Raw genomic sequence first — 20,924 nt, 5'->3', positions numbered from 1 at the left:
CAAATATTAGTCGGTAAAATGAAGTGTTGTCAGCTGAAGTCTGATGATCCAGACGACCGTAAGGACGAAGTACGCAAAAGTACCGCTAGGCCGCGCTTCTTTAGCTCAGTGGTAGAGCACTGAACTAGTAAACCAAGGGACGTGAGTTACATCCTCAAAGGAAGATGACTAATTTTTGGAAATCAGTTGCGCGTCGTGGCCGTATAGCAAACAGTATCTGTGATGACGAACAATTGGCGACATGACTTTTATTAAGAATTACTCTCAGATGTGATTAAGGCGAATGGCGCAGATAAAGCCTTTGCCAAAGCGGTACAGCATAAGGTGGGACGAGGCAGTCTGAATTACATTTTATAGATGTATTTCTCACATATGTCAGAGCCTCTCGCGGTCGTCGTCGTCGTCGTCGTCGTCGTCGTCGTCGTCGTCGTCGTCGTCGTCGCCGCCGCTTCTGCAGAAGTAGCAAATGGCCATCGTGGCAAATGCGGCAAGGCACGCCCTGCCTTCGATTCCGTATGCACAAAGTGTGTGGTCTTGTTTCCCAGTCTATATTTGGTCGGTCATGTAAGAGGTTGAATGTAACGAATGGGTGGGAAAGCGCAAGGGCAGCGGCTGTGTAGAACGAAAACAGAAATTATCAGGGGTGTGAGCGTTTCGAGATGAGTCATATACAAGTTGCACTTGGTCGTCAGTGACTGTGTGGCCTAATGGATAAGGCGTCGGACTTCGGATCTCAAGATTACAGGTTCGAATGCTGTCACGCTCGTGTTTTATCAGTTCTGAAAAAGAAACATACCGTTTTAATGTAGCATTTGAGAAGTACGAAACCGTTTGAATGTTGCTGTTGACCATTTTCTGCTTGGAGAAGCTCTTGAGCTTGAAACACACACAACAAGACCGGTGTTAACTAGCGAAATGGTAGGCAGAGTGCCGTCACCGCGAGTTTCCACTCGCACTTGCACATCTAAAACAACGTCGGAAAGTAACTCGTTCGCCTTTTGAGTCACATCAAGTATGAGTGTTAATTTTGACGCAACTAGCTCTGCAGGTTGTCATGCAATTCCTTTACCTCTCAGAAATGATTATGAAATAAAAGTGAAGTACGTGACGAGTGTGACGTTAGGAAAACATTAGGCAGCATGGAGAGATTCTATATGGAACCACCCAACCCAAACGAGTACTGTGTGACGTGCTGCTCGGCAAGTATTCACCCAAGCAGGCCGGCTAGCTCAGTCGGTAGAGCGTGAGACTCTTAATCTCAGGGTCGTGGGTTCGTGCCCCACGCTGGGCGGAACGGAATTTTGTTCTGCTGCAGATGTAAATTACTGTTTTTCTGATTAACGTGATGTAATGGAAATAGCAACTTTAAACTTTGCCTACGTCTCTGTCAGTCGCAAGGAAACTGTATTTGAAGGTGAAGGAGATTTTGTAGACATGTGTGAAAGACATGTTCTGAAATTCAGGTGTTGTTGTTTGGAGAGGACATCGGTTATGTGTCAGATGTGTAGCCAAGCAGTAATGGGTCGCCATAGCTGCAAATATTAGTCGGTAATATGAAGTGTTGTCAGCTGAAGTCTGATGATCCAGACGACCGTAAGGACGAAGTACGCAAAAGTACCGCTAGGCCGCGCTTCTTTAGCTCAGTGGTAGAGCACTGAACTAGTAAACCAAGGGTCGTGAGTTACATCCTCAAAGGAAGAAGTCGAATTTTTGGAAATCAGTTGCGCGTCGTGGCCGTATAGCAAACAGTATCTGTGAAGACGAACAATTAGCGACATGCCTTTTATTAAGAATTACTCTCAGATGTGATTAAGGCGAATGGCGCAGATAAAGCCTTTGCCAAAGCGGTACAGCATAAGGTGGGACGAGGCAGTCTGAATTACATTTCATAGATGTATTTCTCACAAATGTCAGAGCCTCTCGCGGTCGTCGTCGTCGTCGTCGTCGTCGTCGTCGTCGTCGTCGTCGTCGTCGTCGTCGTCGCCGCCGCCGCTTCTGCAGAAGTAGCAAATGGCCATCGTGGCAAATGCGGCGAGGCACGCCCTGCCTTCGATTCCGTATGCACAAAGTGTGTGGTCTTGTTTCCCAGTCTATATTTGGTCGGTCACGTAAGAGGTTGAATGTAACGAATGGGTGGGAAAGAGCAAGGGCAGCGGCTGTGTAGAACGAAAACACAAATTATCAGGGGTGTGAGCGTTTCGAGATGAGTCATATACAAGTTGCACTTGGTCGTCAGTGACTGTGTGGCCTAATGGATAAGGCGTCGGACTTCGGATCTGAAGATTACAGGTTCGAATGCTGTCACGCTCGTGTTTTATCAGTTCTGAAAAAGAAACATACCGTTTTAATGTAGCATTTGAGAAGTACGAAACCGTCTGAATGTTGCTGTTGACCATTTTCTGCTTTGAGATGCTCTTGAGCTTGAAACACACACTACAAGACCGGTGTTAACTAGCGAAATGGTCGGCAGAGTGCCGTCACCGCGAGTTTCCACTCGCACTTGCACATCTAACACAACGTCGGAAAGTAACTCGTTCGCCTTTTGAGTCACATCAAGTATGAGTGTTAATTTTGACGCCACTAGCTCTGCAGGTTGTCATGCAATTCCTTTACCTCTCAGAAATGATTATGAAATAAAAGTGAAGTACGTGACGAGTGTGACGTTAGGAAAACATTAGGCAGCATGGAGAGATTCTATATGGAACCACCCAACCCAAACGAGTACTGTGTGACGTGCTGCTCGGCAAGTATTCACCCAAGCAGCCCGGCTAGCTCAGTCGGTAGAGCGTGAGACTCTTAATCTTAGGGTCGTGGGTTCGAGCCCCACGCTGGGCGGAACGGAATTTTGTTCCGCTGCAGATGTAAATTACTGTTTTTCTGATTAACGTGATGTAATGGAAATAGCAACTGTAAACTTTGCCTACGTCTCTGTCAGTCGCAAGGAAACTGTATTTGAAGGTGAAGGAGATTTTGTAGACATGTGTGAAAGACATGTTCTGAAATTCAGGTGTTGTTGTTTGGAGAGGACATCGGTTATGTGTCAGATGTGTAGCCAAGCAGTAATGGGTCGCCATAGCTGCAAATATTAGTCGGTAAAATGAAGTGTTGTCAGCTGAAGTCTGATGATCCAGACGACCGTAAGGACGAAGTACGCAAAAGTACCGCTAGGCCGCGCTTCTTTAGCTCAGTGGTAGAGCACTGAACTAGTAAACCAAGGGTCGTGAGTTACATCCTCAAAGGAAGAAGTCGAATTTTTGGAAATCAGTTGCGCGTCGTGGCCGTATAGCAAACAGTATCTGTGATGACGAACAATTAGCGACATGCCTTTTATTAAGAATTACTCTCAGATGTGATTAAGGCGAATGGCGCAGATAAAGACTTTGCCAAAGCGGTACAGCATGAGGTGGGACGAGGCAGTCTGAATTACATTTTATAGATGTATTTCTCACATATGTCAGAGCCTCGCGTCGTCGTCGTCGTCGTCGTCGTCGTCGTCGTCGTCGCCGCCGCCGCTTCTGCAGAAGTAGCAAATGGCCATCGTGGCAAATGCGGCGAGGCACGCCCTGCCTTCGATTCCGTATGCACAAAGTGTGTCGTCTTGTTTCCCAGTCAATATTTGGTCGGTCACGTAAGAGGTTGAATGTAACGAATGGGTGGGAAAGAGCAAGGGCAGCGGCTGTGTAGAACGAAAACACAAATTATCAGGGGTGTGAGCGTTTCGAGATGAGTCATATACAAGTTGCACTTGGTCGTCAGTGACTGTGTGGCCTAATGGATAAGGCGTCGGACTTCGGATCTGAAGATTACAGGTTGGAATACTGTCACGCTCGTGTTTTATCAGTTCTGAAAGAGAAACATACCGTTTTAATGTAGCATTTGAGCAGTACGAAACCGTTTGAATGTTGCTGTTGACCATTTTCTGCTTGGACAAGCTCTTGAGCTTGAAACACACACTACAAGACCGGTGTTAACTAGCGAAATGGTAGGCAGAGTGCCGTCACCGCGAGTTTCCACTCGCACTTGCACATCTAAAACAACGTCGGAAAGTAACTCGTTCGCCTTTTGAGTCACATCAAGTATGAGTGTTAATTTTGACGCCACTAGCTCTGCAGGTTGTCATGCAATTCCTTTACCTCTCAGAAATGATTATGAAATAAAAGTGAAGTACGTGACGAGTGTGACGTTAGGAAAACATTAGGCAGCATGGAGAGATTCTATATGGAACCACCCAACCCAAACGAGTACTGTGTGACGTGCTGCTCGGCAAGTATTCACCCAAGCAGCCCGGCTAGCTCAGTCGGTAGAGCGTGAGACTCTTAATCTCAGGGTCGTGGGTTCGAGCCCCACGCTGGGCGGAACGGAATTTTGGTCCGCTGCAGATGTAAATTACTGTTTTTCTGATTAACGTGATGTAATGGAAATAGCAACTTTAAACTTTGCCTACGTCTCTGTCAGTCGCAAGGAAACTGTATTTGAAGGTGAAGGAGATTTTGTAGACATGTGTGAAAGACATGTTCTGAAATTCAGGTGTTGTTGTTTGGAGAGGACATCGGTTATGTGTCAGATGTGTAGCCAAGCAGTAATGGGTCGCCATAGCTGCAAATATTAGTCGGTAATATGAAGTGTTGTCAGCTGAAGTCTGATGATCCAGACGACCGTAAGGACGAAGTACGCAAAAGTACCGCTAGTCCGCGCTTGTTTAGCTCAGTGGTAGAGCACTGGACTAGTAAACCAAGGGTCGTGAGTTACATCCTCAAAGGAAAAAGTCGAATTTTTGGAAATCAGTTGCGCGTCGTGGCCGTATAGCAAACAGTATCTGTGATGACGAACAATTAGAGACATGCCTTTTATTAAGAATTACTCTCAGATGTGATTAAGGCGAATGGCGCAGATAAAGCCTTTGCCAAAGCGGTACAGCATAAGGTGGGACGAGGCAGTCTGAATTACATTTTATAGATGTATTTCTCACATATGTCAGAGCCTCTCGCGGTCGTCGTCGTCGTCGTCGTCGTCGCCGTCGTCGTCGTCGCCGCCGCCGCTTCTGCAGAAGTAGCAAATGGCCATCGTGGCAAATGCGGCGAGGCACGCCCTGCCTTCGATTCCGTATGCACAAAGTGTGTGGTCTTGTTTCCCAGTCTATATTTGGTCGGTCACGTAAGAGGTTGAATGTAACGAATGGGTGGGAAAGAGCAAGGGCAGCGGCTGTGTAGAACGAAAACACAAATTATCAGGGGTGTGAGCGTTTCGAGATGAGTCATATACAAGTTGCACTTGGTCGTCAGTGACTGTGTGGCCTAATGGATAAGGCGTCGGACTTCGGATCTGAAGATTACAGGTTCGAATACTGTCACGCTCGTGTTTTATCAGTTGTGAAAAAGAAACATACCGTTTTAATGTAGCATTTGAGCAGTACGAAACCGTCTGAATGTTGGTGTTGACCATTTTCTGCTTGGAGATGCTCTTGAGCTTGAAACACACACTACAAGACCGGTGTTAACTAGCGAAATGGTAGGCAGAGTGCCGTCACCGCGAGTTTCCACTGGCACTTGCACATCTAAAACAACGTCGGAAAGTAACTCGTTCGCCTTTTGAGTCACATCAAGTATGAGTGTTAATTTTGACGCCACTAGCTCTGCAGGTTGTCATGCAATTCCTCTACCTCTCAGAAATGATTATGAAATAAAAGTGAAGTACGTGACGAGTGTGACGTTAGGAAAACATTAGGCAGCATGGAGAGATTCTGTATGGGACCACCCAACCCAAACGAGTACTGTGTGACGTGCTGCCCGGCAAGTATTCACCCAAGCAGCCCGGCTAGCTCAGTCGGTAGAGCATGAGACTCTTAATCTCAGGGTCGTGGGTTCGAGCCCCACGCTGGGCGGAACGGAATTTTGTTCCGCTGCAGATGTAAATTACTGTTTTTCTGATTAACGTGATGTAATGGAAATAGCAACTTTAAACTTTGCCTACGTCTCTGTCAGTCGCAAGGAAACTGTATTTGAAGGTGAAGGAGATTTTGTAGACATGTGTGAAAGACATGTTCTGAAATGCAAGTGTTGTTGTTTGGAGAGGACATCGGTTACGTGTCAGATGTGTAGCCAAGCAGTAATGGGTCGCCATGGCTGCAAATATTAGTCGGTAATATGAAGTGTTGTCAGCTGAAGTCTGATGATCCAGACGACCGTAAGGACGAAGTACGCAAAAGTACCGCTAGGCCGCGCCTCTTTAGCTCAGTGGTAGAACACTGGACTAGTAAACCAAGGGTCGTGAGTTACATCCTCAAAGGAAGAAGTCGAATTTTGGAAATCAGTTGCGCGTCGTGGCCGTATAGCAAACAGTATCTGTGATGACGAACAATTGGCGACATGCCTTTTATTAAGAATTACTCTCAGACGTGATTAAGGCGAATGGCGCAGATAAAGCCTTTGCCAAAGCGGTACAGCATAAGGTGGGACGAGGCAGTCTGAATTACACTTTATAGATGTATTTCCCACATATGTCAGAGCCTCTCGCGGTCGTCGTCGTCGTCGTCGTCGTCGTCGTCGTCGCCGCCGCCGCTTCTGCAGAAGTAGCAAATGGCCATCGTGGCAAATGCGGCGAGGCACGCCCTGCCTTCGATTCCGTATGCACAAAGTGTGTGGTCTTGTTTCCCAGTCTATATTTGGTCGGTCACGTAAGAGGTTGAATGTAACGAATGGGTGGGAAAGAGCAAGGGCAGCGGCTGTGTAGAACGAAAACACAAATTATCAGGGGTGTGAGCGTTTCGAGATGAGTCATATACAAGTTGCACTTGGTCGTCAGTGACTGTGTGGCCTAATGGATAAGGCGTCGGACTTCGGATCTGAAGATTACAGGTTGGAATACTGTCACGCTCGTGTTTTATCAGTTGTGAAAAAGAAACATACCGTTTTAATGTAGCATTTGAGCAGTACGAAACCGTTTGAATGTTGCTGTTGACCATTTTCTGCTTGGACAAGCTCTTGAGCTTGAAACACACACTACAAGACCGGTGTTAACTAGCGAAATGGTAGGCAGAGTGCCGTCACCGCGAGTTTCCACTCGCACTTGCACATCTAAAACAACGTCGGAAAGTAACTCGTTCGCCTTTTGAGTCACATCAAGTATGAGTGTTAATTTTGACGCCACTAGCTCTGCAGGTTGTCATGCAATTCCTTTACCTCTCAGAAATGATTATGAAATAAAAGTGAAGTACGTGACGAGTGTGACGTTAGGAAAACATTAGGCAGCATGGAGAGATACTATATGGAACCACCCAACCCAAACGAGTACTGTGTGACGTGCTGCTCGGCAAGTATTCACCGAAGCAGGCCGGCTAGCTCAGTCGGTAGAGCGTGAGACTCTTAATCTCAGGGTCATGGGTTCGAGCCCCACGCTGGGCGGAACGGAAATTTGTTCCGCTGCAGATGTAAATTACTGTTTTTTTGATTAACGTGATGTAATGGAAATAGCAACTTTAAACTTTGCCTACGTCTCTGTCAGTCGCAAGGAAACTGTATTTGAAGGTGAAGGAGATTTTGTAGACATGTGTGAAAGACACGTTCTGAAATTCAGGTGTTGTTGTTTGGAGAGGACATCGGTTATGTGTCAGATGTGTAGCCAAGCAGTAATGGGTCGCCATAGCTGCAAATATTAGTCGGTAATATGAAGTGTTGTCAGCTGAAGTCTGATGATCCAGACGACCGTAAGGACGAAGTACGCAAAAGTACCGCTAGGCCGCGCTTGCTTAGCTCAGTGGTAGAGCACTGGACTAGTAAACCAAGGGTCGTGAGTTACATCCTCAAAGGAAGAAGTCGAATTTTTGGAAATCAGTTGCGCGTCGTGGCCGTATAGCAAACAGTATCTGTGATGACGAACAATTAGCGACATGCCTTTTATTAAGAATTACTCTCAGATGTGATTAAGGCGAATGGCGCAGATAAAGCCTTTGCCAAAGCGGTACAGCATAAGGTGGGACGAGGCAGTCTGAATTACATTTTATAGATGTATTTCTCACATATGTCAGAGCCTCTCGCGGTCGTCGTCGTCGTCGTCGTCGTCGTCGTCGTCGTCGTCGTCGTCGCCGCCGCCGCCGCTTCTGCAGAAGTAGCAAATGGCCATCGTGGCAAATGCGGCGAGGCACGCCCTGCCTTCGATTCCGTATGCACAAAGTGTGTGGTCTTGTTTCCCAGTCTATATTTGGTCGGTCACGTAAGAGGTTGAATGTAACGAATGGGTGGGAAAGAGCAAGGGCAGCGGCTGTGTAGAACGAAAACACAAATTATCAGGGGTGTGAGCGTTTCGAGATGAGTCATATACAAGTTGCACTTGGTCGTTAGTGACTGTGTGGCCTAATGGATAAGGCGTCGGACTTCGAATCTAAAGATTACAGGTTCGAATACTGTCACGCTCGTGTTTTATCAGTTGTGAAAAAGAAACATACCGTTTTAATGTAGCATTTCAGCAGTACGAAACCGTCTGAATGTTGCTGTTGACCATTTTCTGCTTGGAGATGCTCTTGAGCTTGAAACACACACTACAAGACCGGTGTTAACTAGCGAAATGGTAGGCAGAGTGCCGTCACCGCGAGTTTCCACTGGCACTTGCACATCTAAAACAACGTCGGAAAGTAACTCGTTAGCCTTTTGAGTCACATCAAGTATGAGTGTTAATTTTGACGCCACTAGCTCTGCAGGTTGTCATGCAATTCCTTTACCTCTCAGAAATGATTATGAAATAAAAGTGAAGTACGTGACGAGTGTGACGTTAGGAAAACATTAGGCAGCATGGAGAGATTCTGTATGGGAATACCCAACCCAAACGAGTACTGTGTGACGTGCTGCCTGGCAAGTATTCATCCAAGCAGCCCGGCTAGCTCAGTCGGTAGAGCATGAGACTCTTAATCTCAGCGTCGTGGGTTCGAGCCCCACCCTGGGCGGAACGGAAATTTGTTCCGCTGCAGGTGTAAATTACTGTTTTTCTGATTAACGTGATGTAATGGAAATAGCAACTTTAAACTTTGCCTACGTCTCTGTCAGTAGCTAGGATACTGTATTTGAAGGTGAAGGTGACTTTGTAGACATGTGTGAAAGACATGTTCTGAAATGCAAGTGTTGTTGTTTGGAGAGGACATCGGTTACGTGTCAGATGTGTAGCCAAGCAGTAATGGGTCGCCATAGCTGCAAATATTAGTCGGTAATATGAAGTGTTCTCAGCTGAAGTCTGATGATCCAGACGACCGTAAGGACGAAGTACGCAAAAGTACCGCTAGGACGCGCCCCTTTAGCTCAGTGGTAGAGCACTGCACTAGTTAACCAAGGGTCGTGAGTACCATCCTCAAAGGAAGAAGTCGAATTTTGGAAATCAGTTGCGTGTCGTGGCCGTATAGCAAACAGTATCTGTGATGACGAACAATTAGCGACATGCCTTTTATTAAGAATTACTCTCAGATGTGATTAAGGCAAATGGCGCAGATAAAGCCTTTGCCAAAGCGGTACAGCATAAGGTGGGACGAGGCAGTCTGAATTACATTTTATAGATGTATTTCTCACATATGTCAGAGCCACTCGCGGTCGTCGTCGTCGTCGTCGTCGTCGTCGTCGTCGCCGCCGCCGCTTCTGCAGAAGTAGCAAATGGCCATCGTGGCAAATGCGGCGAGGCACGCCCTGCCTTCGATTCCGTATGCACAAAGTGTGTGGTCTTGTTTCCCAGTCTATATTTGGTCGGTCACGTAAGAGGTTGAATGTAACGAATGGGTGGGAAAGAGCAAGGGCAGCGGCTGTGTAGAACGAAAACACAAATTATCAGGGGTGTGAGCGTTTCGAGATGAGTCATATATAAGTTGCACTTGGTCGTCAGTGACTGTGTGGCCTAATGGATAAGGCGTCGGACTTCGGATCTGAAGATTACAGGTTCGAATGCAGTCACGCTCGTGTTTTATCAGTTCTGAAAAAGAAACATACCGTTTTAATGTAGCATTTGAGAAGTACGAAACCGTCTGAATGTTGCTGTGGACCATTTTCTGCTTGGAGATGCTCTTGAGCTTGAAACACACACTACAAGACCGGTGTTAACTAGAGAAACGGTCGGCAGAGTGCCGTCACCGCGAGTTTCCACTGGCACTTGCACATCTAAAACAACGTTGGAAAGTAACTCGTTCGCCTTTTGAGTCACATCAAGTATGAGTGTTAATTTTGACGCCACTAGCTCTGCAGGTTGTCATGCATTCCTTTACCTCTCAGAAATGATTATGAAATAAAAGTGTAGTACGTGACGGGTGTGACGTTAGGAAAACATTAGGCAGCATGGAGAGATTCTATATGGAACCACCCAACCCAAACGAGTACTGTGTGACGTGCTGCTCGGCAAATATTCACCCAAGCAGCCTGGCTAGCTCAGTCGGTCGAGCATGAGACTCTTAATCTCAGGGTCGTGGGTTCGAGCCCCACGCTGGGCGGAACGGAATTTTGTTCCGCTGCAGATGTAAATTACTGTTTTTCTGATTAACGTGATGTAATGGAAATAGCAACTTTAAACTTTGCCTACGTCTCTGTCAGTCGCAAGGAAACTGTATTTGAAGGTGAAGGTGATTTTGTAGACATGTGTGAAAGACATGTTCTGAAATGCAAGTGTTGTTGTTTGGAGAGGACATCGGTTACGTGTCAGATGTGTAGCCAAGCAGTAATGGGTCGCCATAGCTGCAAATATTAGTCGGTAATATGAAGTGTTGTCAGCTGAAGTCTGATGATCCAGACGACCGTAAGGACGAAGTACGCAAAAGTACCGCTAGGCCCCGCTTCTTTAGCTCAGTGGTAGAGCACTGGACTAGTAAACCAAGGGTCGTGAGTTCCATCCTCAAAGGAAGAAGTCGAATTTTGGAAATCAGTTGCGCGTCGTGGACATATAGCAAACAGTATCTGTGATGACGAACAATTAGCGACATGCCTTTTATTAAGAATTACTCTCAGATGTGATTAAGGCAAATGGCGCAGATAAAGCCTTTTTTTTTTTTTAAAGAAAAAAAACCTTTATTCATCATCAATAATAATAATTATACAATATTAACCCACTTCCTTTATAGCATTAGTGGGTCGTAATATTAATACATTTATTATTGTTTCATGCAGCATGCTACAAAATATGATGTGCTACAGGTTACTACAACAATGGGCACTATACTAACTATCCCTACTACTTAAGAAACTATTACTGTCACTAATTGCTAATTTCTACACCTGCAGCGTCACATATGTGCCAGTAGAATATATAAACCTACTTTGCAAGCCTTGCTCTTCGAGCTAACCCCAAAGAGCTTGCCCCCGGCACTGGGCTGGCCAAGATGTTAACTCGCTGCAGTTCCATAACCTAACATAATATCCTATTCTAAGTCCTACGAAACTAACTTATCCTAAGTCAAATCCAGTGCATCTCTAAGTCGGTGAGATTAACCCCTCCTCCCCCTAATCCTGCGCGTGGCGGATCCCAACTGTGATGTGAAGTCGGCCAGTCCGCGCGCTGGCGGTATGGGAAAAGGGATCTAGACAATATCGGTGTTCATTTTCGCATTCTTAGTTTATCTCCCTCAGATATTCATTTAACACTTTCCGTGATACCTCGTTGGCCAGAGTATTAATCATCTGAAAAGTGTCTTCACGTCTGAGGAGTTGATACGTGTCATGGTTCGGTAGTCCGTCTCGAAGTGTAGTCACTACATCATTGAAGAGAGGGAACTCGTAAATCACATGATCCGGAGTGCCTTCCGGCGCGCCACAGTCACACGCGGGCGTAGCCCTCTTCCCAAACCGACATAAGTATGTCGGGTAGGGTCCATGACCAGTGAGAAAATGGATCAGTCCCCGTGTTGGCTGAAAGTACTTCATTTCTAAGCGCTCCCTCACGTTCGGCAAGAACTGAAAGGTTCTGCGACCGGTTTCTTCTGTCTCCCAGGACCCCTGCCAAAGTTATTCCCCCCTTCTTCTAATCCCCCTTTTGTCCTCTACCCTCACACCCATGATTTCTTCTATTTTCCCCTGGTTCCCTTTTTTTGCCCAATACCAGGCTGCTTGCTCCCTAATCTTGATGTCAAGTGGGCAGAGCCCCATTATGACTAATAGGGCCCCTCCTGGAGATGTTCTATAAGCGCCCACAGATCTTAGAACCATGCTTCTCTGAACCCTTCTCACTGCCATGGCGGGCACAACCCTCGTGAGTCTGTGCGCCCAGACCCCGGAGCCGTAACCCACTACTGAAGTTAGGATACTATTGTGATAAAGTTTAATGAGATGTGGAGGTAGGTGAAATCTTTTGTGTCCTATGGAAATGAGGTTGTTTAATATTTGCAGAGCTTTTTGGGTTAGAGTTTCAATGTGTTTTCCGAAGTTCCATTTCTCATCAGTGATGACTCCTAGGTAACGTGTGTCTCATCTTCGCAGTACCGGTGTGCCGTCAATTCTGACCGTAGGGTTCCTGATTAGTTGTCCTTTAAGTAGTAAGTATGTCGATTTGCTTGGTGATATGGTCATTTTCGTGGTGTGGCACCACTGTAGGAGTCTGTCTAACGCTCTCTCTATTTTAGGTTCTATGTCCTCTCGGCTACGGCCACCGACCATCAGGAGGAGGTCATCAGCGTAGGCTATCACCTCTAGCACATCCTCACTTCGTTGCAGGCTGTCTAGTAATGGCTCCATGTGGATGTCCCAAAAGAGCGGCCCTAGGACCGATCCTTGGGGACATCCTTTCGTGACAGCTTTCCCTACCCTTTCGCTAGGGGATGATAGCCAGACCTCCCGATCCTCACAGTAGCTCCTCAGGCAGCCATATAGCGGCCCTGGACACTCCTTCTCCCGCAAGCAGGAGAAGAGCGAGGGCCACCACAGGTTGTCGAAGGCACCACTGATGTCCACCATGATGCCCACCACGTATTTGTGCGGGGTCGAGCCACAGACCTCGGCCGCCAGGGCGATTGCATCAGATGCCGACCGCCCCGGCCTGAAACCGAATTGCCTGCTGCTCATCCCGCACAATACTCTATGTGCTGCCAATCTGTCAGCCAGCAGTTTTTCCAAGATTTTTCCAAACAAATCTAACAGGCAGATCGGCCTGTACGACTTTACTTCTGCAGGATCCTTGTCCGGTCCCTTCTTAATGATGACGACGTTCCCAGTTTTCCACCTTCTTGGGAACTGTTGTTGCCTCAGGCACTCATTATAGAGGTGGGTAAGCGGGGCAACCAGCTGGGGTGCCAGGAATTGCACCACCTCCGCCACAATGCCGTCTGGCCCAGGAGCTTTGCCTCTTTTAAGTTGCTTTATGTGGGTCGCCACCTCCTCTTCTGAGAAGGGGTAGACCGCCGTGTCATTATTATATATTTCACGGTCTTGTTCTCGCAATTGCCGTTGTCCCTCTGTCTCCCCATCCGCATTGTCATCAGGCAGCAGGGACCGGAGGAGGACCCCAGCAGTCTCCTGCCAGGACTCCGTCATCCTGTCCCCGTGCCTGACTGTAGATAGCTCCATAGGAGAGCGGATTTTCTTCCTGACTAATTTATAGGGGAGTCCCCATGGATCCAGTGCTAGCTGGCTGAGCACATAGTGTTCCCAGCTTCGCCTTCTGACTTCGCGTAGTTCACTCTGGAACCTCTGTTTTGCCTCCATGTACTGCAATTGCCACCTTTGTCTCTCCTGCCAGACGACACTGCGCTGGTAGTGCCTCCTTAGCCTCCTGACAGATTGGCGTAGATCTTCCAGTTCAGGCGACCACGGTGATGGAGAAGCCGCCATGGCCTTCCTCCTGATCGGTACAGCAGCCCTCACCGCCCTGGTTACTGCAGTTACTAGTTCATCTGCTCTGTTGTCTACGTTTATGTCTTGTTGTATGTCATCTTCCGGTAATGGAGGAATGTCGCACTCCCTCGCCAGGCGTTCCCAGTCAGCTTTCCTGTAGTTAAATTGTATTTCCCACCCCATGGCCCAGCGGCACTTTCTCTCCCCTACTGTGAAAGTTATTAAGTTATGGTCGCTAGTGGTGGCGTTTCCTAGTACTTTCCAATTTTGTATGATGTTTGTTACATTTGGTGTCACGAGAGTGACATCAATATTTGTACCCTGCCCTCCTCCTGCCGTGTAGGTAGGAGGATTACCAGGCCTGTTGGCCACCACGAGTTGCGACGCCATAATGTATTCTTCCACCTTTTCTCCATTTGCGTCTCTTGTGCCACTGAACCATAGGGGGGACTTGGCATTAATATCAGCTGTTATTACAATTTTCCTTCCCCGCAACGCCGTGGTCACCCTCATCAGGTGGTCTAGGTGTATTTCAATGTCATCTCCATACTGGAAGTACATATTAATGATGGTGATGATTCCTGCTGGAGATTGGAGCTCCACGACGTTGCAATGGGGAGTTGTAAACTGAGAGAGTGTGGTTACTCTCACGAGTTTGTTTGTAATTATAATTGCCGCCCTTGGGTCTTCTCCTCTGCTTATTACTTGCCATGTGGCGGCAGCAAATGCGACTTTCCCAGCTTGGGAGTACGGCTCCTGCAGACAGAGCACATCCAATCTCCTCTCCTCCACCTCCCTTCGCAGTTCCTGCATCACAAGTCGACTATTATGAGTGTTTAGTTGTCCTATGTTTATTTTGGTCATTATGGAAAGTAGGTGTGTACTCGGTCATGTGGCCAGGTCTTAGTCCAGTCGAACGCAATTCGTCCGTTCGCCAAAACTGCCTGTTCATAGATGTCGTTTAGGTCGAATTTCTCGCCCCTTCTTTCAAACACCTTTCTTAACAAGTCTCGCAGGGCTCCAAAGTCAGTGGGGAGATTCACTGATTTTAGTTGAATTCTGTCCACAGCCTCCATCACCGAGAAGGTTATCTTTCGTCCCTCTTCGTGTCCTACATGAACCACATGTCTCAGGGCAGTGGTCAGGGTAGCCGGCTGCTCAAGTCTTGCTAGTTGCATGGTGTACTCCAAGTTGGGGTACACTCTTACAGGGTCCACAGGTGGTAGTCTAACTACTGGAGTACCCTGTGTGGGAGAACTTGTACTAGAGCTACTGGTTATCAAGTTTTCCTGTATCGGTTGAATGACATTTTTCTGCTCCTTTCTGGAAACTGCCACAGCCACAGGATGCCCTTGCCGTTTCTGGTGTTCTGTCGGCTCTGCTCCCCGGCTTTCGGAGGAGGGAGCTGCAGCTATGGGGGGGTCTGTCTGTATTGCCATATTTATCATATAGATCTCAGTCTGTGTGGCTCTATTTTCAGTTTTCTCGGTGCTCGTAAGCGACCTTAAGAACAACTTAAACTTGTTAGCCCTCATAGCATCCCTCCTCCTTTTGCTCGGGGACTTATGTTTCGGCATCCTGTTCAGTATGCCGGGCTCACCCATAATCAATCCTGGAAATCAGTCTTTGTTCAAGCATCCGGTATGTTGGGCAGTTTCGACCTGTGGCTCCGCATGATTTCTTGCCTCGGTTCCTGCATGGTATGCAGATTGCCGCTGCCTTGCAGTCTTTACGGTTGTGACCGTTCTCTCCACATTTTGTGCAGGCCGACTCCCTGGTGCACAGCCTGAGAATGTGGTCCAAGTCGCCACAGTTGTGGCAACGAGGTACCACGACATAGTCCCTAGTGTTGATGGCATGAAAGCCAACATATATTTTGCCCATTGTCGTAATGCTTTTCCACATCCGCGCTGTAACCTCAGCGACGTGATGTACCACATCTCGACCCCGTGGACCTGTCTTGAATCTGAGTTTAAAACAGTCTTTGAACTCTTCTTCACTCAGATGCTCAAAGTTTTGTTTTCTGATTGTGTCGCATAACTCTTCATTGGTCATTACTGTTGGAACGTCGTACAGAATCACGAGAGGGTTCCTTTTCCTTGGAGGCTCACACTTAATTACTGAATTTAATTTGTGGTTGTTCAATATTTTTTCTTTATCCTCTTCGGATGCGACTTCCACTATTACTGAATTCTTGCTAGGTTTGATTATTTTGATCTTTATTTTCTCTTTTACAGGGTCCACAGTAGTCGTAAATAGCTCCTGGATTCTTTTGACACTTGTGTCTTGGCCCGGCAGGGTCCTCAAGAAGACTGCCGTATCTGGCCTCTTAGTCACCTTATCTATGGTATCTCTGGTCGTTTTGGGCTTCGTGGGAGCTTGCGCTGCCACGGCAGCCCAGGTTTTAACTGGTTGTTTCCTCAATCGATTGTTTTCTTTTTCTAATTCTTCCACCCTTCCTTCCAACTTTGCGTGGGCAATGGCCCATGCAGCCAATTCATTTTTAATTGTTGAGAGTCCTGCTTGACTTATCTTTCCGTTTTTAATGTTTTGCTCCATGAGCAACGTGATTCGTGCTAATCTCTGCGTCACAGTTTCATTTTCGGCCTGTCCCGACTCATCCTGAGGAGAGGGATCAGGCGGCGCAAAAGAAGCCCGTTGAGGCGCACTCGAGTGACTCGTATCGGTTGTCGCCATGATTATACGAGTGATAAAAGAATGATGGGAGCCCGTCTCTTGCCCCGGACCGGCTCCTCTGGCATGGGGGGGGGGACTTCTTGCAGCTCGCCCACCGACCTCACCCCAAGGTCAAGGGCACTCCCGAGCTGCCGGGTTCAGCGCGCCGTCGCCAGCGCACTGGTCCCCATCGATGGCTCCGTCATCGGCGATTTCACGCGACGCTCCCCGGCAACTGCACCCCGCACTCCGGAGAGGCGGATGCACCTCTCGCCCTTCGCCGCCTACTAGCCCGAGTTTCCACCTTACGGCCAAGGACCCACTCCTACTCAGGTGGCGGGCCGGTCCCCCAGACGTTCGGCGGTCTGGACCCAGTTAACCTGGCCCAGGCGATGTCACCACCTCCTGGGTTTGGCAGAACACGCCCCGGTTACCCAGGGGCGCGGCGAGGCACCCTTGCCGACTCGCGCCGCGATCCCACGCCGACAAACGAAGTCGCCGGCATGCAGAGCTCCTGTTGGTCTGGGCCCTGCCAACAGAAAGGGACAGATGTTCGTCCCTTGACACAGCTCCCCCTGTGCCACGCACCCTTCGCTTTCGCATCGGGTTGGGTCGCAGCTCTTCCTTTTGTCGCAAGGCACCCCCGGGCAAGCCCGAGAAATGCCGAGCTTAACGTCTGGCACCACTTGAAGGCGGAAAGAGCCACTTGAGAAGCAGAGGCTATATGTGACGCATCACTTCCCCTGTGGGCACGTCCGACTGGAAGCGATACGCCCCAGTGCGAGCCCCTGTGCCTTACGGCGCGCTGGCGCGGGCTGGCCAACGCCAACGCTAACGCCAAAACGCACTGCGAGACGACAGGTCCCACGCCAGATAAAGCCTTTGCCAAAGCGGTACAGCATAAGGTGGGACGAGGCAGTCTGAATTACATTTTATAGAGGTATTTCTCACATATGTCAGAGCCTCTCGCGGTCGTCGTCGTCGTCGTCGTCGTCGCCGCCGCCGCTTCTGCAGAAGTAGCAAATGGCCATCGTGGCAAATGCGGCGAGGCACGCCCTGCCTTCGATTCCGTATGCACAAAGTGTGTGGTCTTGTTTCCCAGTCTATATTTGGTCGGTCACGTAAGAGGTTGAATGTAACGAATGGGTGGGAAAGAGCAAGGGCAGCGGCTGTGTAGAACGAAAACACAAATTATCAGGGGTGTGAGCGTTTCGAGATGAGTCATATACAAGTTGCACTTGGTCGTCAGTGACTGTGTGGCCTAATGGATAAGGCGTCGGACTTCGGATCTGAAGATTACAGGTTCGAATGTTGTCACGATCGTGTTTTATCAGTTATGAAAAAGAAACATACCGTTTTAATGTAGCATTTGAGCAGTACGAAACCGTCTGAATGTTGCTGTTGACCATTTTCTGCTTGAAAATGCTCTTGAGCTTGAAACACACACTACAAGACCGGTGTTAACTAGCGAAATGGTCGGCAGAGTGCCGTCACCACGAGTTTCCACTGGCACTTGCACATCTAAAACAACGTCGGAAAGTAACTCGTTCGCCTTTTGAGTCACATCAAGTATGAGTGTTAATTTTGACGCCACTAGCTCTGCAGGTTGTCATGCAATTCCTTTACCTCCCAGAAATGATTATGAAATAAAAGTGAAGTACGTGACGAGTGTGACGTTAGGAAAACATTAGGCAGCATGGAGAGATTCTGTATGGGACCACCCAACCCAAACGAGAAATGTGTGACGTGCTGGCCGGCAAGTATTCACTGAAGCAGCCCGGCTAGCTCAGTCGGTAGAGCATGAGACTCTTAATCTCATGGTCGTGGGTTCGAGCCCCACGCTGTTCGGAACGGAATTTTGTTCCGCTGCAGATGTAAATTACTGTTTTTCTGATTAACGTGATGTAATGGAAATAGCAACTTTAAACTTTGCCTACGTCTCTGTCAGTCGCAAGGAAACTGTATTTGAAGGTGAAGGTGATTTTGTAGACATGTGTGAAAGACATGTTCTGAAATGCAAGTGTTGTTGTTTGGAGATGACATCGGTTACGTGTCAGATGTGTAGCCAAGCAGTAATGGGTCGCCATAGCTGCAAATATTAGTCGGTAATATGAAGTGTTGTCAGCTGAAGTCTGATGATCCAGACGACCGTAAGGACGAAGTACGCAAAAGTACCGCTAGGACGCGCCCCTTTAGCTCAGTGGTAGAGCACTGGACTAGTAAATCATGGGTCGTGAGTTCCATTATCAAAGGAAGAAGTCGAATTTTGGAAATCAGTTGCGCGTCGTGGCCGTATAGCAAACAGTATCTGTGATGACGAACAATTAGCGACATGCCTTTTATTAAGAATTACTCTCAGATGTGATTAAGGCGAATGGCGCAGATAAAGCCTTTGCCAAAGCGGTACAGCATAAGGTGGGACGAGGCAGTCTGAATTACATTTTATAGAGGTATTTCTCACGTATGTCAGAGCCTCTCGCGGTCGTCGTCGTCGTCGTCGTCGTCGTCGTCGTCGTCGTCGTCGTCGCCGCCGCCGCCGCTTCTGCAGAAGTAGCAAATGGCCATCGTGGCAAATGCGGCGAGGCACGCCCTGCCTTCGATTCCGTATGCACAAAGTGTGTGGTCTTGTTTCCCAGTCTATCTTTGGTCGGTCACGTAAGAGGTTGAATGTAACGAATGGGTGGGAAAGAGCAAGGGCAGCGGCTGTGTAGAACGAAAACACAAATTATCACTGGTGTGAGCGTTTCGAGATGAGTCATATACAAGTTGCACTTGGTCGTCAGTGACTGTGTGGCCTAATGGATAAGGCGTCGGACTTCGGATCTGAAGATTACAGGTTCGAATGCTGTCACGCTCGTGTTTTATCACTTCTGAAAAAGAAACATACCGTTTTAATGTAGCATTTGAGAAGTACGAAACCGTCTGAATGTTGCTGTTGACCATTTTCTGCTTGAAAATGCTCTTGAGCTTGAAACACACACTACAAGACCGGTGTTAACTAGCGAAATGGTCGGCAGAGTGCCGTCACCGCGAGTTTCCACTGGCACTTGCACATCTAAAACAACGTCGGAAAGTAACTCGTTCGCCTTTTGAGTCACATCAAGTATGAGTGTTAATTTTGACGCCACTAGCTCTGCAGGTTGTCATGCAATTCCTTTACCTCTCAGAAATGATTATGAAATAAAAGTGAAGTACGTGACGAGTGTGACGTTAGGAAAACAGTAGGCAGCATGGAGAGATTCTGTATGGGACCACCCAACCCAAACGAGTACTGTGTGACGTGCTGGCCGGCAAGTATTCACCGAAGCAGCCCGGCTAGCTCAGTCGGTAGAGCATGAGACTCTTAATCTCAGGGTCGTGGGTTCGAGCCCCACGCTGGGCGGAACGGAATTTTGTTCCGCTGCAGATGTAAATTACCGTTTTTCTGATTAACGTGGTGTAATGGAAATAGCAACTTTAAACTTTGCCTACGTCTCTGTCAGTCGCAAGGAAACTGTATTTGAAGGTGAAGGTGATTTTGTAGACATGTGTGAAAGACATGTTCTGAAATGCAAGTGTTGTTGTTTGGAGAGGACATCAGTTACGTGTCAGATGTGTAGCCAAGCAGTAATGTGTCGCCATAGCTGCAAATATTAGTCGGTAATATGAAGTGTTGTCAGCTGAAGTCTGATGATCCAGACGAACGTAAGGACGAAGTACGCAAAAGTACCGCTAGGACGCGCCCCTTTAGCTCAGTGGTAGAGCACTGGACTAGTAAACCAAGGGTCGTGAGTTCCATCCTCAAAGGAAAAAGTCGAATTTTGGAAATCAGTTGCGCGTCGTGGCCGTATAGCAAACAGTATCTGTGATGACGAACAATTAGCGACATGCCTTTTATTAAGAATTACTCTCAGATGTGATTAAGGCAAATGGCGCAGATAAAGCCTTTGCCAAAGCGGTACAGCATAAAGTGGGACGAGGCAGTCTGAATTACATTTTATAGATGTATTTCTCACAAATGTCAGAGCATCTCGCGGTCGTCGTCGTCGTCGTCGTCGTCTTCGTCGTCGTCGTCGTCGTCGCCGCCGCCGACGCTTCTGCAGAAGTAGCAAATGGCCATCGTGGCATATGCGGCGAGGCACGCCCTGCCTTCGATTCCGTATGCACAAAGTGTGTGGTCTTGTTTCCCAGTCTATATTTGGTCGGTAACGTAAGAGGTTGAATGTAACGAATGGGTGGGAGAGAGCAAGGGCAGCGGCTGTGTAGAACGAAAACACAAATTATCAGGGGTGTGAGCGTTTCGAGATGAGTCATACACAAGTTGCACTTGGTCGTCAGTGGCTGTGTGGCCTAATGGATAAGGCGTCGGACTTGGGATCTGAAGATTACAGGTTCGAATGCTGTCACGCTCGTGTTTTATCAGTTCTGAAAAAGAAACATACCGTTTTAATGTAGCATTTGAGCAGTACGAAACCGTCTGAATGTTGCTGT

At 47.9% G+C, this 20,924-nt stretch overlaps 9 non-coding genes across 9 annotated transcripts; all 9 read left to right on the top strand.

Moving 5' to 3' along the window:
- The first annotated feature begins 1,218 nt into the window (after positions 1-1,218).
- Trnak-cuu (transfer RNA lysine (anticodon CUU)) lies at positions 1,219-1,291 on the top strand. Its single transcript has one exon. It is a non-coding gene; the product is annotated as a tRNA-Lys (tRNA).
- A 1,471-nt stretch (positions 1,292-2,762) lies between these two features.
- Positions 2,763-2,835, top strand: Trnak-cuu (transfer RNA lysine (anticodon CUU)). Its single transcript has one exon. It is a non-coding gene; the product is annotated as a tRNA-Lys (tRNA).
- A 1,447-nt stretch (positions 2,836-4,282) lies between these two features.
- On the top strand, positions 4,283-4,355 carry Trnak-cuu (transfer RNA lysine (anticodon CUU)). The gene has a single exon. It is a non-coding gene; the product is annotated as a tRNA-Lys (tRNA).
- Positions 4,356-5,808: 1,453 nt separating this feature from the next.
- Trnak-cuu (transfer RNA lysine (anticodon CUU)) lies at positions 5,809-5,881 on the top strand. Its single transcript has one exon. It is a non-coding gene; the product is annotated as a tRNA-Lys (tRNA).
- Positions 5,882-7,327: 1,446 nt separating this feature from the next.
- On the top strand, positions 7,328-7,400 carry Trnak-cuu (transfer RNA lysine (anticodon CUU)). The gene has a single exon. It is a non-coding gene; the product is annotated as a tRNA-Lys (tRNA).
- Positions 7,401-8,862: 1,462 nt separating this feature from the next.
- On the top strand, positions 8,863-8,935 carry Trnak-cuu (transfer RNA lysine (anticodon CUU)). The gene has a single exon. It is a non-coding gene; the product is annotated as a tRNA-Lys (tRNA).
- Positions 8,936-10,380: 1,445 nt separating this feature from the next.
- Positions 10,381-10,453, top strand: Trnak-cuu (transfer RNA lysine (anticodon CUU)). The gene has a single exon. It is a non-coding gene; the product is annotated as a tRNA-Lys (tRNA).
- Positions 10,454-18,229: 7,776 nt separating this feature from the next.
- Trnak-cuu (transfer RNA lysine (anticodon CUU)) lies at positions 18,230-18,302 on the top strand. Its single transcript has one exon. It is a non-coding gene; the product is annotated as a tRNA-Lys (tRNA).
- Positions 18,303-19,763: 1,461 nt separating this feature from the next.
- On the top strand, positions 19,764-19,836 carry Trnak-cuu (transfer RNA lysine (anticodon CUU)). The gene has a single exon. It is a non-coding gene; the product is annotated as a tRNA-Lys (tRNA).
- Positions 19,837-20,924: the final 1,088 nt, after the last annotated feature.

Source organism: Schistocerca gregaria, chromosome 8 (genome assembly GCF_023897955.1).
Source record: "Schistocerca gregaria isolate iqSchGreg1 chromosome 8, iqSchGreg1.2, whole genome shotgun sequence".
NCBI classification, from domain to species: Eukaryota; Metazoa; Arthropoda; class Insecta; order Orthoptera; family Acrididae; genus Schistocerca; species Schistocerca gregaria.
Note: the sequence above shows the minus strand (reverse complement) of the source record. Positions and strands in the feature narration are given on the sequence as shown.